Genomic DNA, 15698 nt, shown 5'->3' with positions numbered 1-15698 from the left:
AAAGACATAACAAGGAAATGAATTTTATATGATTTGTCAAGTCTACCACGTTAATAGTAGAGATTGTTGAAACTGTCTCTCATCTCGAGCTCCATCTCTCTCCCAGCCCTGCGGATGTTGTACGTACTGAATGTCAGAACTTACACTCTGAATCATTTATGTATTCTATTAACCACAGTGCATTCTTTAAATAATAATAATAATAATAATAATAATAATAATAATAATAATAATAATAATAATAATAATAATAATAATAATAATAAAAGTTGTGCTATCTCATGGCAATCTTCTGTTCTATGCACCTTTCCCATCCTTTTCGGTACTTAAAATAGAGACAAAATTACAATGATGAGAAGAATCAGAAAATTAAACCACAACTCAAACTTTGTCGCTACTCGCTCTATTTTATATACTTATTTTATTTGCATATGAATCTTCTTAAGGTTATTAGTGATTTGAAATAAACTTTAGGAAAACAGTAATATTCGAAAAGAGGTTCACAAAATAACCCTCTTACACTTCTTTCATCATGTTTAAAATATGAAATGCTTGAAATATTTTGACAAGAATTTGTGTTGATTCATTAACCGTTTGTATGTTTTAATCAAATATTTCAAAATGATATTTTTGACACAAATATTTCAAATATAAATGTATGAGGATTTAATAATAATAAGAATAAGAATGTCGATGAAGTCGGTAATTGTTTGCTAAATTGCTGTTTATCTAACCAAGCAAACTGAGGGGATATTACAGTATAATAAAGGGTTTTTCATTAAGTTTACTTCTAAGCCACATGTGACACTAGCCGTCACTGACTGTTCTGACTCTTCTCGTTTGTTACATATTCTTGCAGTCTCTCAAAATCTCTCATATACACTGACTGACAGAGCAAATGCAACACCAAGAAGGAGTGGTTCGAAAGGGATGAAAGTTGGGGAAAAAACAGAGACGGCATGGACGAATAATTGATGTTTATTTCAAACCGATATGCAGGTTACACAATGCGCACGGCATCGACTCAGTAGGATGTAGGACCACCGCGAGCGGCGATGCACGCAGAAACACGTCGAGGTACAGAGTCAATAAGAGTGCGGATGATGTCTGAGGGATGGTTCTCCATTCTCTGTCAACCATTTGCCACAGTTGGTCGTCCGTACGAGGCTGGGGCAGAGTTTGCAAACGGCGTCCAATGAGATCCCACACGTGTTCGATTGGTGAGAGATCCGGAGAGTACGCTGGCCACGGAAGCATCTGTACACCTCGTAGAGCCTGTTGGGAGATGCGAGCAGTGTGTGGGCGGGCATTATCCTGCTGAAACAGAGCATTGGGCAGCCCCTGAAGGTACGGGAGTGCCACCGGCCGCAGCACATGCTGCACGTAGCGGTGGGCATTTAACGTGCCTTGCATACGCACTAGAGGTGACGTGGAATCATACGCAATAGCGCCCCAAACCATGATGCCGCGTTGTCTAGCGGTAGGGCGCTCCACAGTTACTGCCGGATTTGACCTTTCTCCACGCCGACGCCACACTCGTCTGCGGTGACTATCACTGACAGAACAGAAACGTGACTCATCGGAGAACACGACGTTCCGCCATTCCCTCATCCAAGTCGCTCTAGCCCGGCACCATGCCAGGCGTGCACGTCTATGCTGTGGAGTCAATGGTAGTCTTCTGAGCGGACGCCGGGAGTGCAGGCCTCCTTCAACCAATCGACGGGAAATTGTTCTGGTCGATATTGGAACAGCCAGGGTGTCTTGCACATGCTGAAGAATGGCGGTTGACGTGGCGTGCGGGGCTGCCACCGCTTGGCGGCGGATGCGCCGATCCTCGCGTGCTGACGTCACTCGGGCTGCGCCTGGACCCCTCGCACGTGCCACATGTCCCTGCGCCAACCATCTTCGCCACAGGCGCTGCACCGTGGACACATCCCTATGGGTATCGGCTGCGATTTGACGAAGCGACTAACCTGCCCTTCTCAGCCCGATCACCATACCCCTCGTAAAGTCGTCTGTCTGCTGGAAATGCCTCCGTTGACGGCGGCCTGGCATTCTTAGCTATACACGTGTCCTGTGGCACACGACAACACGTTCTACAATGACTGTCAGCTGAGAAATCACGGTACGAAGTGGGCCATTCGCCAACGCCGTGCCCCATTTATCGTTCGCTACGTGCGCAGCACAGCGGCGCATTTCACATCATGAGCATACCTCAGTGACGTCAGTCTACCCTGCAATTGGCATAAAGTTCTGACCACTCCTTCTTGGTGTTGCATTTGCTCTGTCTGTCAGTCAGTGTACTTAGGATCATTTTCTCGTGATTAAGCTAGTCGATTTGTGGATTGAACAACTTGACGCTTCAGCAGTGCCGCTCGAAATGTGTGTGAAAATTGGGTGGAAGTGATGTAAGTTAACTTGTGACATTATCCTCTTTGAACATTTCAAAAATTAGTGAAACGTGGCTGAAATGGAAAAGAACCAACCAGTTGTTACTGTATGCCATCTGCTCTTAAAAAGTCCAGACAACCAGCACTCAGCTGACAGAACAGTCATCTGCAGTTTTGAAAAGGTATGAGTGAGAGGCTAATGCCTTCAGAATAAGTTCTGGTTGGTTGGTTGGTTGGTTGGTCGGTCGGTCGGTCGGTCAATATAACTATACCATTTCAAATACCTGGATGATATCTTTCCGACAGCAACAAGTAGAGCTATGTCTGGAGGTGCAAAAACAACAAAAACTTGAATCATATCAAAATAATGACGGCCACCGTTACAAAATGAACTTCATATTCATTGTACAGTATGATCTGTTATTTATTTGAGTTGTATTCTCACTTCGAATATTCAATTCAGTGAAGCCAACTCTACCGCTATTTCGTTCTGTACCTTGTGTTTCATTTCGTTACAGAGGCGTCTCCTATGTTCTCTTTGATTTTTGTTTCCTGACATCGAATTGTACACACACTGCAAACTACAGAATATAGACGTTTTTAACCAGGTAGTCCGTTGAATATATTCTAGACTGACACGTAAATGGCTTCGTCAGTGACAGACAGTGACATAACCTATTATTCAACCAATATAAGTCAGGAACAACAAATATGAAGGTCGTATAATACTATTGTAGAAGTTCCCGTGCCTTTAAATGCGAAAATTTAGGTGATTGGCTTCAGACATATTAACGACACATTAAGCAGACTACTTGATAACACAGGTGCACAACTAAGCAGCCTGTCGGATGGAGACATCAAGCCTTAACCTGACCTCTTCTAAAATCACAGATGGCGACTGTGTAGTTCGACCCCTCCAAAATCGGAACGGGAGAGGCATCTGACCGTAAATCTGGGCGCAAAATGGCGATTGTGTAGTTAGGCTCCTCCGAAAATGGTGGGCTGAGAAGGATATATAACCGTAAAACTGAGCCCCTAATCCCTGTGTGGTTAGGCCCATCCAAGATGGCGTTGGGAGGGGCATCTGTCCGTAAGACTGGGCCCAAGATAGCGACTGTGTAGTTAGGCCCCTCTAAGATGACGTCGGGAAGAGCATCTGGCCATAAAACTAGGTTAGGCCATATGTGCCCCTCTGGTGGGTTGATCAAAATGGCGACGGGAAGATCATCTGACCGTAAAACTGTGCCCTGTGTAGTTAGGACCCTCCAAAATGGCGTCTGATCTTAAATCTATGCCCATTGTAGTTAGGCTCCTCCATGAGATTAGGTGTACTCTCTTATGAGAATCGCCATTTGCCCTACTACTCAAGATGGCGTCGGCAAAATCCGCGAGTCCCAATTGCCCTACTATACAAGATGGTGTCGGGAAGGACATCTAGCCGGTAAAGTGAAGTTAGGCTCCTCCATGAGGTTAGGCTTGCTCTCTCACGCGAATCCACATTGCCCAACTACTCAAGATGGCGCCGGAAACGGCATGTGGCCGTAAAGTGAGGTTAGGCCCCTCAATGAGGTTAGGCTTGCTTTCTTACGCGAATCCACATTGCCCTGCTACTCAAGATGGCGTCGTGAGAATCCCCATCGCCCTACTACCCAAGATGGCGTCGGGAAGGGCATCTAGCTATGAAAGTGCGGTTAGGCCCGTCCAAGATGTCGACTGTGAGGTTAGGCTTACTATCTTATGCAAAATCCGCGAATCAACATTGCACTACTGCTATACTCGGGGTCAGTGACCTAGGGTCACAACCCGCATAGGTACACTACTAGGGGTCAATGACCTCTGGGGAAAATGCTGATTCAGCACCCATTGTTTTAGAACCCATATTGCTCTACTTCTGCTGATTAACATTGTTTAGCGGCTTTTTCTTCCAAAACAGAATTCGCCATGTCTCCTTGGTTTGGGGTTAGTATGTCTGCCTCTTTTTCAAAGGCTGGTAACCTACTGATCGCAATATAGACATAGTGCTTGTCGCCTTTTTTTTTTTTTTTTGCAATACCTTTTACGTCTTCGCATTAAATCCTAAGGATGAAGATATTTATTTGCCTCAAGTTTGAACACGCCGGGCTGAGTGGCTCAGAGGGTTGAGGCGCTGGCCTTTTGACCCCAACTTGGCGGTTCAATCCTGGCTCAGTCCTGTGGCGTCAGCCTCATGTCAGTAGATTTACTGGCTCTTAAAAGAACTCCTGCGGGACTTATTTCCGGCACCTGAGCGTCTCTAAAAACCGTAAAAGTAGTTAGTGGGACGTAAAGCAAATAGCATTATTATTATTATTATTATTATTATTATTATTATTATTATTATTATTATTATTATTATTATTATTATTATTATTATTATAAGTTTAAACATAACCCCGATACTTCGAAAAATTAGTTCACGCTGATTCTTTAATTCCTAGCTTAGTTTCAAATGTCCTATAATGAAGATACTTTTCATGGCATCCTATTTGAGATTTCTAGTGCAAACAATACTCAGGAGAATGGGAACAGTTACTTTGCCATTATACGTGAAATGTACTAATATAAGAGGGGTTGTATTTCCTTACGTTGTGCCTTGACGTTCCGATGCCCTTTCCTGCTGGAGGAGAACCTAGTATTGAAACCATTGAATGTGAAAGTGCTGGGAAAAGCAGAGTTATTTTCATCGTCACGTGGTCGATTAAAAAGTCTTTCTTCGACCCTCTGTCACTCCTCGTACACTCCTAATTTAAGTACTTTCGGCTTTTAAGGCTGTCTATAAAGGCACTGAAATGACTAATAAGTTTTCGCGTCGTAATCGTTTGTGTGTCATTGTACAACCCTACCATTCAGGGTAACCGGCGATTTTCCTGCGACCTGGTTGAAGTTGCTCTAATTGAACTGCACGACTTCAGAGGTAAAATGGCCCGAATGTCTGGCACCGATAATCTTGCCGCAATCAAATGCGCAAAGATCTCGTGTCTTGCCCATCCTGTGATCACCTGTTACTCACACGGCTAGTACGAGGTCTGGCGTAAGCGCAGACACGTGCTACGCCTTATATTATTAAATTTACCGGGCCGACCACAGCGCCATTTTGCCAAACCGTTAGCTATTTCTAATTCAGTTGCTCATCAGTGTATGAGCTGTTTTTATTCATATCTCAGGGTATGTTTATATCTGTTCAAGGAATGAGAATACGGGTCCCTACTTGGTTTAGATCAGTTAGCAGAACGTTTTCCCTTCTGGGACTTGGTCTCTATTTAAATTGTTATAAATGCAAAGTAAATCATTTTTCTGGTACTCTTCAGATTATTTCTCGTGTTAATAAGGATTATTTATAATAATATTTCTGAACAGTAAAGATGTAATTGCGTTTTCCCGTGAAACTGTGATCGCTGTACCTGTAGAGTAGCTCTGTTGCTGTGAAGGTCAGCAGGCGTAAATGAAATGTTGAGCTGGAGCAGCTGTGGGCGATGTATTGTTCAGTGAGGATGGTAAAGCGCCAAATGTAATAGAAATGAATGATGTAAACGTGTACATAATGTACAGTTACATGCTAGCACGGAGAAGTACTGTTCTTCTATGTCTCTGACCCACTGTTCATTGCATAAAGAGCTATTAGTGAAATATAGTTTTAGAAAGATCGTACTAATTTGCGTGGTGGTGGTTATTGTTTTAAGAGTACAGTAAGTACAAATAAGCAACCATCCTCTGTAATAATATAGAACTGAACCCACGCAGGCTATGAAAGTGAAGGTGGTGGATGTCGTGCTTGTTCACTTGACATGGCTATTTAGTTGACCAACGAAATTTGAAAAGAAGTGTCGAACACTGTCAAATAAAAACGTTAAATTAGATTTAAACCACTTGTTTTCCTGCATTAGTTCATTTCAAACATATTACGGGAGGAATAGAGTTGTATCTGTTCTGTTTGTTACAATAGCGTGTTTAAATGGTCTTGATTTATATAGGAGCAGAAAAGACGCGACTCTTTTGATACTCAGACACCACTTGTATTCGCCAGACTGAGACTTATAAATTACTTTTAATTTTTCAATGAAATAGTTGTAGTGTATTCTTTGTCTTAGGCAGCCTCCAAGTGGAGAGATATTTTGAAAATTGAAAAAAAATATTAAAATAATTTTTTTTTGCTAGTGGCATTACGTCGCACCGACACAGACAGGTCTTATGGCGACGATGGGATAGGAAAGGCCTAGGATTTGGAAGGAATCGGCCGTGGCCTTAATTAAGGTACAGCCCTAGCATTTGCCTGGTGTGAAAATGGAAAACCATGGAAAACCATATTCAGGGCTGCCGACAGTGGGATTTGAACCCACTATCTCCCGGATGCAAGCTCACAGCCGCGTGCCCCTAACCGCACGGCCAACTCGCCCGGAAAATGAACTTTTAGGCAACTCTTCAGCGTTTTCCTGATTTAACTGGTGGCACTAATTGGCTTGCCAACGCCCATATGGAAGTATCCGTTGGGCTGTCTTTACGGACGAAATGTTTTGTATACTTCATTAGAGACCTACTTGAGGCTAAATTGAATTTTGATCACATTTCTTTTGTGTTACTTGTCTGATGGTGAGAGAGAACAAGCCTATATTGTTCCCCTTCATCAGGTCAAAAGGGTGTAAAGAAACTGAGATTGCAAGTAGTGATACAGACTACTTTATTTATACGAATGACCGTTATCTTGTCCTGGCCTATGTCGAGAGAGCAACAATAATCTTAGGTTATCTTATTTCTAATAATAATAATAATAAGAAGAAGAAGAATAAGCTGCCTCTGTGGATCAGTGGTAGAGTGTCGGCCTCCGGATCCCAAGATTGCGGGTTCAAACCCGGCAGAGGTAGTAGGATTTTTGAAGGGCTGAAAAAAGTCCATTCGACACTCCATGTCGTACGATGTCGGCATGTAAAAGATCTCTGGTGACACATTTGGTGTTTACCCAACAAAATTAATTAAATCTCAGCCATAGACGCCCAAGAGAGTTTCGGTTTACGCGGTCTGCCATCTAGTGGGCCTAGAGTAAAACGGAACGTCGAAATTGACGAGCAGACAGCCAGATGGCGTCAAATTGAAATGTTTGCACACGGTAGCTGAGGCCATACGATGATTATTATTTTATAATAATAATAATAATAATAATAATAATAATAATAATAATAATAATCGACTGCATTCTCGAAATAAACTTTTAACTTATTAGGTAGTGTATATAGTACAGAAGATCTACATATCGAAGAAATGTTAAGTACAGAACAAACAAAAATGGCGTATGGATTTTAGTGCAGGGAGTGTCCGAGGACATGTTTGGCTTGTCAGGTGAAGGTCTTTTGATTTGACACCCGTAGGCGACCTAAGCATCGTGATGAGGTTGAAATGATGAAGACAGCACATACACCCAGCCCCCGTGCCAGCGTAATTAACGAATGATGGTTAAATGTCCGACCCTGCCAGGAATCGAACACGACACGCTAAATTTTTAGCCATGGAGCCTGGCAGTACAGAACAAAAATGACCAACCAGATACCAGTGGGATACGAACCCATAATTTTCCGATTTCGCGTCGAATGCTCTTGCCATTGATCTATAGTGCCTAGGCCATATTTGTTCTGTTGGAAAGGATCTGAACTTCAGGTCTGGTACAATGGTAAGAGCATCCGATACGATCCGATTTTTTGAACAATTAAAAATCGCAATGTTCTGTTGAGCTTCATTGACTAGCAAACACTGATCTTCATTTGCAGTTTTAACACCGTGTGCTTCGTGAATGTTCTTTGGAACGGGCGGCCGAATTGACCTATGAGCTCCATAAATCCCTTTGCTAATGCAGTTGACATCAGTTGTCAGTGATGACTGATGATATTTTAGGACGACTTAACTCACTATGCATAATTTTCCATGGGTGCTTTGAAATATCCTCAATGGCTTTGCGTTTATCAGAGTTTCGAATTATATCTCGATTTAAAACAGAGATCGCGCAGATATGATTATGATCAACATTTCTCTCTTCCATTATTTCAGCACTTCTCAGTTTTAATGAAACACTTGCAAGTTTGTCCGGTACATTTTCATATTTTAATACCATTTTTCATCGTCTGTTGAGCCAAGCTCTTCACTCGGGAGACTCGTTTTTTTATGGTTTCCGATTTTCACTGCCAGGAAAATGCCGGAACAGTTCCTATTCATAGGTCACAGCTGATTCCTTCACCTTCATTAGTTCAACTGAGGTTGATATCAGCACAGGCATCCGGCCGTAAAATCATGTCATATGAATTCATCTCACTTCATCTCCGACTTCCTTTCAATGAAACTGCGCTAGGGACTAGAATATATTTTGAAAAATGAATTTATAACGGTATTAAATCATTTCTTTTCTCACGTACAACCTTAACAAGGTTAAACATAGCACAAACTGGTCTCATGTGATGAATGACTAACCTCCCAATGTTCATTTCATACGCACAAGAATGAATTGTGTAAGCCGGTGACGGGAGGCAGCCTCCCAATGTTGACTTCAAATGTAGGCCTGCACAAATAAAATGCGCAAGTCGTGACGGGAGATAGCTGGGCTTCATTATTGGAGGGAACTGAGTTGTTCAAGTTTCTAAATAAAATTCGAATGGTGGGAAGTGGGTTGTTGTTGTTGTTACATTTGGTATTTTAATATGAAGAGCATTTCAAAATGTGTACAAGAATGTCGAAAGAAGAGTTTCCTACGGTTCTGAACATGATGATTCGTTAGGAAGGGAATGGGGCTGTGAAGAGTGGTCTTGGGAGAGAAGTGGTACACACGCATAACAATAATAATAATAATAATAATAATAATAATAATAATAATAATAATAATAATAATAATAATAATAAAACCTGTTTTCAACAGACCCTCCACTAAGCGAAAACTTTCTTTTGCGGAAAATCCCTTCAGTTCCTTGATTTGGGCCTAAAATATAATGCAAATAACTTTGGATTAAGAAGAGACTGTCAAACGTAGAAATGGAAGACAAAATATAGGCTACCATTAAACGGAATGAACTGATGCAAAGAAAGGAACTGTATAAGGTACAGTACATTCCTTCTTTCCCAGTCTCTTTGGTTTGGACTATGCTGTTTCCGTACGGCACTCTACAAATAGCTATCATCCAGGGGCGGCCGTACCTTATGTGCTGAAGTGCTGCAGCACATTGCCTATTCGAAAAATATGTTTTTTTTTAAATATTATCTACAATTAAATACAGTGCATTGAAAAAGACGTCAGCCAAAGAATAGGAAATTATTCAACTCCCCTCACAACCAGGTAACTACTCGTGCGCTGCACGCCGGGTGCTGTGCGATCACAGCTCAGCGAGACTTTCTAAGCTTTTAGCCAGAAACCAGGAACTCTGCCTTTTTCGCATGCGTGCCGAACTTTTCCGATACAAAGAGAATGTGTTCCGATAGGCTGTAGAAATAACAGCCAAGTCATCACTTCACAGCAATTCTTCGTTCGACCACAGAGAGGCAGCACTAGCACTAGTCACACTTGCATTACGACCGATATGAGAACGTGGCAGCTGGCACACTCTTGACTCAGCGGTAGTATTTAAGAGGGGATCGCTGAAAGCAAACGGGAAAACAAAATACTGTACAGCTGTTCCCGCCAGGTCTTTTAACACCAAAGACGATAGAATACTACCAACTTGCCTATTCCATAGCCACATTTGTAAATCGATGAACTATAAAAATTGTACTTTTTATGCTGTCAAAATAAGGACATGATATTGTGATTTTCTTTAATAAAAAATGTCTAGTTTATAATGTCACCATAAAAACATAACATGTAATTTTTCAGTACGACGTTGCTGGTTTTATTTCAATGATGTTGGTAACATTGGGGAGTTCTGTTTTTTGCGCGCTCACACCAAGTGTTTGAGTTCGTGAATATTTTGCCATTGCAGTGTTATTGTGTGTTTAATGATATAGTTTTATAGTTTCTTTATGAGGAATGTGTATATGTGTTGGGTTGTTTGCGTGTTTGTTCAGTGTGCAAAACTCAGTGGAGAGCCTCTAGAAAACCACATACCGGTATGTTTCTAAATATTATTATTTTTTGGAGTGAGGATGGGTTACAGCACACAACTGATTTTCTGCACCAGCCGCCACTGCTATCATCTATAGAATTCACCACCTTTGGTTCATTACTTCTCACTACAGGAAAAAGAAGAAAATGAGAAACGATTAAGTACAGATTGATCATTTGTCAAGGTGTCGTCAGAAGTTCGAAAGAGCAGCGGAAAGTCAGACGGTGTAATAAGACCACTTAAATTGAGAAAACGCTATTTGACTGTTGGGGAATGCATAGTACTGCACCGGTTACCAATTTGATATATTCTGATATTGTTTGACTTGTATTCGAGTGTGTACTCTACCGGTAAGAAAAATGATCAGAGTACTGATCAATATAATATATTCTGATATTGCCTGACGTGTTTTCAAGTGTCTAGTGCTAATAAATGGAGAATATACTCTGTTTTTAATACACCTTCATTAATCGGAAACTGTATTTAGCGAAAACTTTTCCCTTTTCTTGCGATTTCGTCGAAAATGGGTTTTACTGTAATAAGAATAATAATTACACTGTATAACAAAAAACCGACGCACCAGGAAGGAATTGTCCGATGGCGATAAAAATCGGTGAATGTGAGGAACAGACATAGAAAAACAAGCGATCAAAAGTTCAGAACAATCGAATTATTTATTACAGAGTTAGAGCGTTACAAAGTGAGGACGTCAATAAGGGTGTTAGTCCACCCCTGGTCTGCATGCAAGCTGTCACTCGACGTGGCATAGACCGATAAAGGTCCCGGATGGTGTCCTGCGGAATTTCGTGCCAAATGGTCTCCAACAGTTGGGCTAAATCGGCGACATTCCGGGATGATCGCAATCGCCTTCCCATGACGTCCCAAATGTGTTCTATGGGAGAGAGATCAGGCGACCGAGCTGGCCAAGGAAGGATAGGTCAAGCTTGAAGACAGTTCGTAGCAACACGTGCCGTGTGTGGCCGGGCATTATCTTGTTGGAAAGTAAGGCATGGATGTCGCTGAAGGAACGGTAACACAACCGCCGTAGAATGTCATCAACATACCGCTGTGCTGTCAGTGTGCCAGGAATGACTACCAGAGGGGTCCGGCTATCAAAGGAGATGGCACTCCAGACCATCGCCCTCTGTTGTGGGGCTGTGTGGCTTGCGATAATCAAGGCAGGATCCCCACGCTGGCCTGGACGTCTCCAAACACGTCTTTGGTTGTCGTCAGGGCATCGTTGGAAACGGGACTCGTCACTAAAGACTATACGTCCCCAGTCAGCGCAGTTCCACGTTGCTCGAGCGCGGCACCAAAGTAATCTGGTTTGACGGTGGACAGCCGTGAGTGGTAAGCGGCGTAACGGGCGGCGCGAGCGCAAATTCCTCTCGCTCAGGCGTCTGTTGATGGTCATAGTGGACACATGTGAGCGGGTCACACGCTGGATCGTTGATAACGACGACTCTGGTGCTGTGACAGCTGTTCTGACAATCGCTCTGTCTGCCCGTGCTGTTGTGGCCCTCGGTCGACCACTGCCGTCCTGTCGCTGATGCCTGCCGGTGCTGACCCACGCTTGCTAGCATCGTCTGATCGCCGCATCACTTCGACCCAAATGTCCAGCGACAGCTCGATTCGACCAACCAGCTTCATTTAATCCGATCGCGCGATCTCTTTCAAACTCTGACATCTGCTCGTAATGAATACGAATCCTTCGGCGTGGCATTCTTACAGCCGACGTTAAGATAGCGCAGTCGAAGGCAAGAGCTACTTTGAGCATACGCTTCAGAATCGCGCCTTATATACACCTGATGCATGCGCAGTTCGGATGCGCGGGAGCTCCAGCTATTCATTCATTGGACACGAAACTTTAATAATTTGCATGTTCGGTCCGAATGTCTTTGCATACGTAATTTCCTTACAATCGGACAACGCTTTCCCGGTGCGTCGTTTTTTGTTATAGTGTGTGTATAATAGTAATAATAATAATAATAATAATAATAATAATAATAATAATAATAATCCCAACGAACTATTTTTTATGTTTTTCGGAGACTACAAGCTGCCAGAATTTTGTCCCACATGAGTTCTTTTTCGTGCCAGTAAGTCTGCCGACACATGGCTCCATTCGACCACCTTCAAATACCACCGGACTGAATCAATATCGAACCCGCCAACTTGGGCTCAGGAGGCCAGCACTTCAACAGTCTGAGTCACTCAGCCTGGCATGACCTTTTAAACATAATCACTGCATAATCGTATCCAATCTCTTCCTAATACTGCAATTTCCATTCTGAGTTCTATATGTTTAGTATTAATTTTATGCATTCTCCGTGTAGATAAAGTTTTCTAAATTAGATATTCTGTTCTCTTGTACTGCGGGTTGCGGTTTTCGACATGGCGCTTTACTACGGCCTTGCTTCTCTCCAGGTACATGGAGCTCATATCATTCATTGCGAGTTGTATTTTTAGTGGTTGTCTATCTTGCCCACATCTCTAGAGACGTGGTAGGTTATCTAAATTAGTTGCGTGCACCGAACGTGTTACTTGGTTTACTGCAGTCAGCCCGAGCTAGCTCATCTTGTTCTCCCCGAGGCGACGAGCAGTACGAGAACCCACTGAATAAATAGTTACGTGGACGTAATAATAATAATAATAATAATAATAATAATAATAATAATAATAATAATGATAATAATTTCAGTGAGAGCAAGTTCAAGTTGGAGTGAAAATTTGGGCGGTTGGGTGATTTGAGGTTCTAATGACAGTGCCTGTCTGTATATTCAGTAGTATCAATTGCGCGCTCACACACACACACAGACACACACACACACACACACACACACACACACACACACACACCTTCCCTTCGCTGCATTCCCTGAGTACCAGATAGGCCTATATCTCAAACAAATATTGGACAAGAAAGAAACATGTTCTTCACGAGACAAAACTTCTGGTTTATTTGCTAACCCCCTAATAAAAATCAACATAAAGACTTCGTTGTGCGATATGACAGTGCGTTGTTGTTTTTCTTGTTGAAATTCAGCCGTACGCGAACACCATTACTCCGTAGACAAAACAAGAATCACCACACTTCTCACTCAATTCTGTACTTTATATTTCACCCACTACTTTCGTAGTCCTAAAATTATGGGTTAGTACTTTCTCAAATCCCGCTGATCATTTCATGCCATGTTTTTTAAAATCATGCGTTATTACATGATAATCACGGGACTTTCACCTACTAACATTGTACTGCCCCATCATTGCATAGAAAAGAGTAGCGATTGGTTGGTAGTGACATTCCTGATGTATCGTTCGCTGGGGCTTCCACCATTTCGTTGTATATTTGAATTCGTAACGGATAGCCTCGGTTCAGACTTTACTTCTTTAGAGTTATCAGTTTTTCTTTGATGTTGTTATTTATGATCTCAGAACACTTAAAATGCTCGAAATGTTATGTGGTCTGTGTGGTATATATGGAACTAATTAACAAGTTGAATAACTACCCTAGTATTTGAAATAAGGCGCCGATACAGTGAATGTGTGAAAATCAAAAGACCATCGTAGTACACATCTTTCAGTGGAATAAAATATTGTTCTTTTCGTCGCCATAAGACCTATCTGTGTCGGTGCGACGTAAAGCCCCTAGCAAAAAAATATATTGTTCTTTAACTGATGCTACATTCCCCAATTATAAACTGCATCTGGCATGGGAGATTTTAGACATTCTTTACGATTCGGAATGTATTTGTGATGATAACGATGGTTGCAAATTTCTCTCGTTGAATACAGCCATTAGGGCAGGAAACCTCACTTTCCCTCATGAATTTTCAGTGATAATATATGGTATGTATTTTTTCGGTAGAGATAAATTTTATTACTTTAGATTAAAGTTCTTAATGCTCATATCTTTGTTATATGGCGCACTTCCAATTTAATGACCCAAAAGGTAAGATTATTTAGTGGAATTCTGTTTCCCGCAGTAACTTTTGAAACTGAAGGAGTTATGCCCATTTCTTCGAAGACATTTTCGGTGCAAGTCTGTGTCTGCTGCATAGAAACAATTTTGATCTTTGCGCCCCGACTTACGTGTATGTTTCTTTCCATTGCTGTCAGCTCATTCATGTCTTGGAATTTATTCCCTTACTATTGGCCTCCCTTTTCCTTGTACCTTCATTTGACGAGAGAGATGCAGTTGGAATATTCTCTCGTTTTCTGTTCTGCTTGAGTGAGTATCTAGATTCTCCTTGTTTGTAAGATGTTTGAGGGACTGTGGACAAATATTTTTGCTTTGATATATATGAAGAAGGTGATCCTTTTTTTGTTGTTGTAAGTTGTCTTTTATAGTTTGTTTGGATTTACTATTTTCTAAATAAATCATTTTCCACAGCTTATCGAATGATGGCGGTTCTATGGCACGTCTGCCTCTCGTTTTACAGCCCCAAGATTCTTACTCATTGACTCCTATTGTACCACCCGAATTGTCTATGATCAAAGGAAGAAAGTCGACATGCCTAAAGATAATATATTAAGCACGAGACATGGCACCTTAACTTCAGGATCTAGCTGCAAAATACTTGCTGAATTGCTGCGAATGTACCAGCAAACCAAATATGTTTACTTACTAGAGTAAATTTGAAAACTTCATTTAGAACCTGATTTCGAAACATATCAACTTCCGGAACCGTCATATTTTTTATTAATTATGCTTGATATTCCTCCGCCAAAATATACTCATCTTCAGAATAATAATTAATATCAGCCGCTAACAGATCGCTTCTCTTTCTTTCTCTCCTACTAAACTAACTTGTGTTATTAAGAACTTCATTTAACGGGAATGAACTGACCTTCGTCAAGACACTGTAACAGATCTTAAGAGAGTATCGGATTTCAGCAAACAATTTTGATAAACCTTCCTTCCCTTCATATGGTTCTAAGATAGACACATAAGTGTTCAGATTTGTGAAGTGCAATTTGGCGTATAGTTAAATAAACAGAAACAACACTTACACATTGTCTTATCTTACAAGTTTTGCAAGACCTGGGGAGACTCCCATGTTCCTGCATTTTATGACGCCTCTTTCTGTTTTTAACCCAGTACCTTTATGAATTAGAACACTTCTTGTTCATTTTACGTTTGACATTACAAGGGGCAGATATTCGGGGTGGCTTGTTCCTTGAAGCATCGCTCACCACCAAAATATCACTCCTGTTTGTA

This window comes from Anabrus simplex, chromosome 1, assembly GCF_040414725.1.
Source record: "Anabrus simplex isolate iqAnaSimp1 chromosome 1, ASM4041472v1, whole genome shotgun sequence".
Lineage (NCBI taxonomy): Eukaryota > Metazoa > Arthropoda > Insecta > Orthoptera > Tettigoniidae > Anabrus > Anabrus simplex.
Note: the sequence above shows the minus strand (reverse complement) of the source record.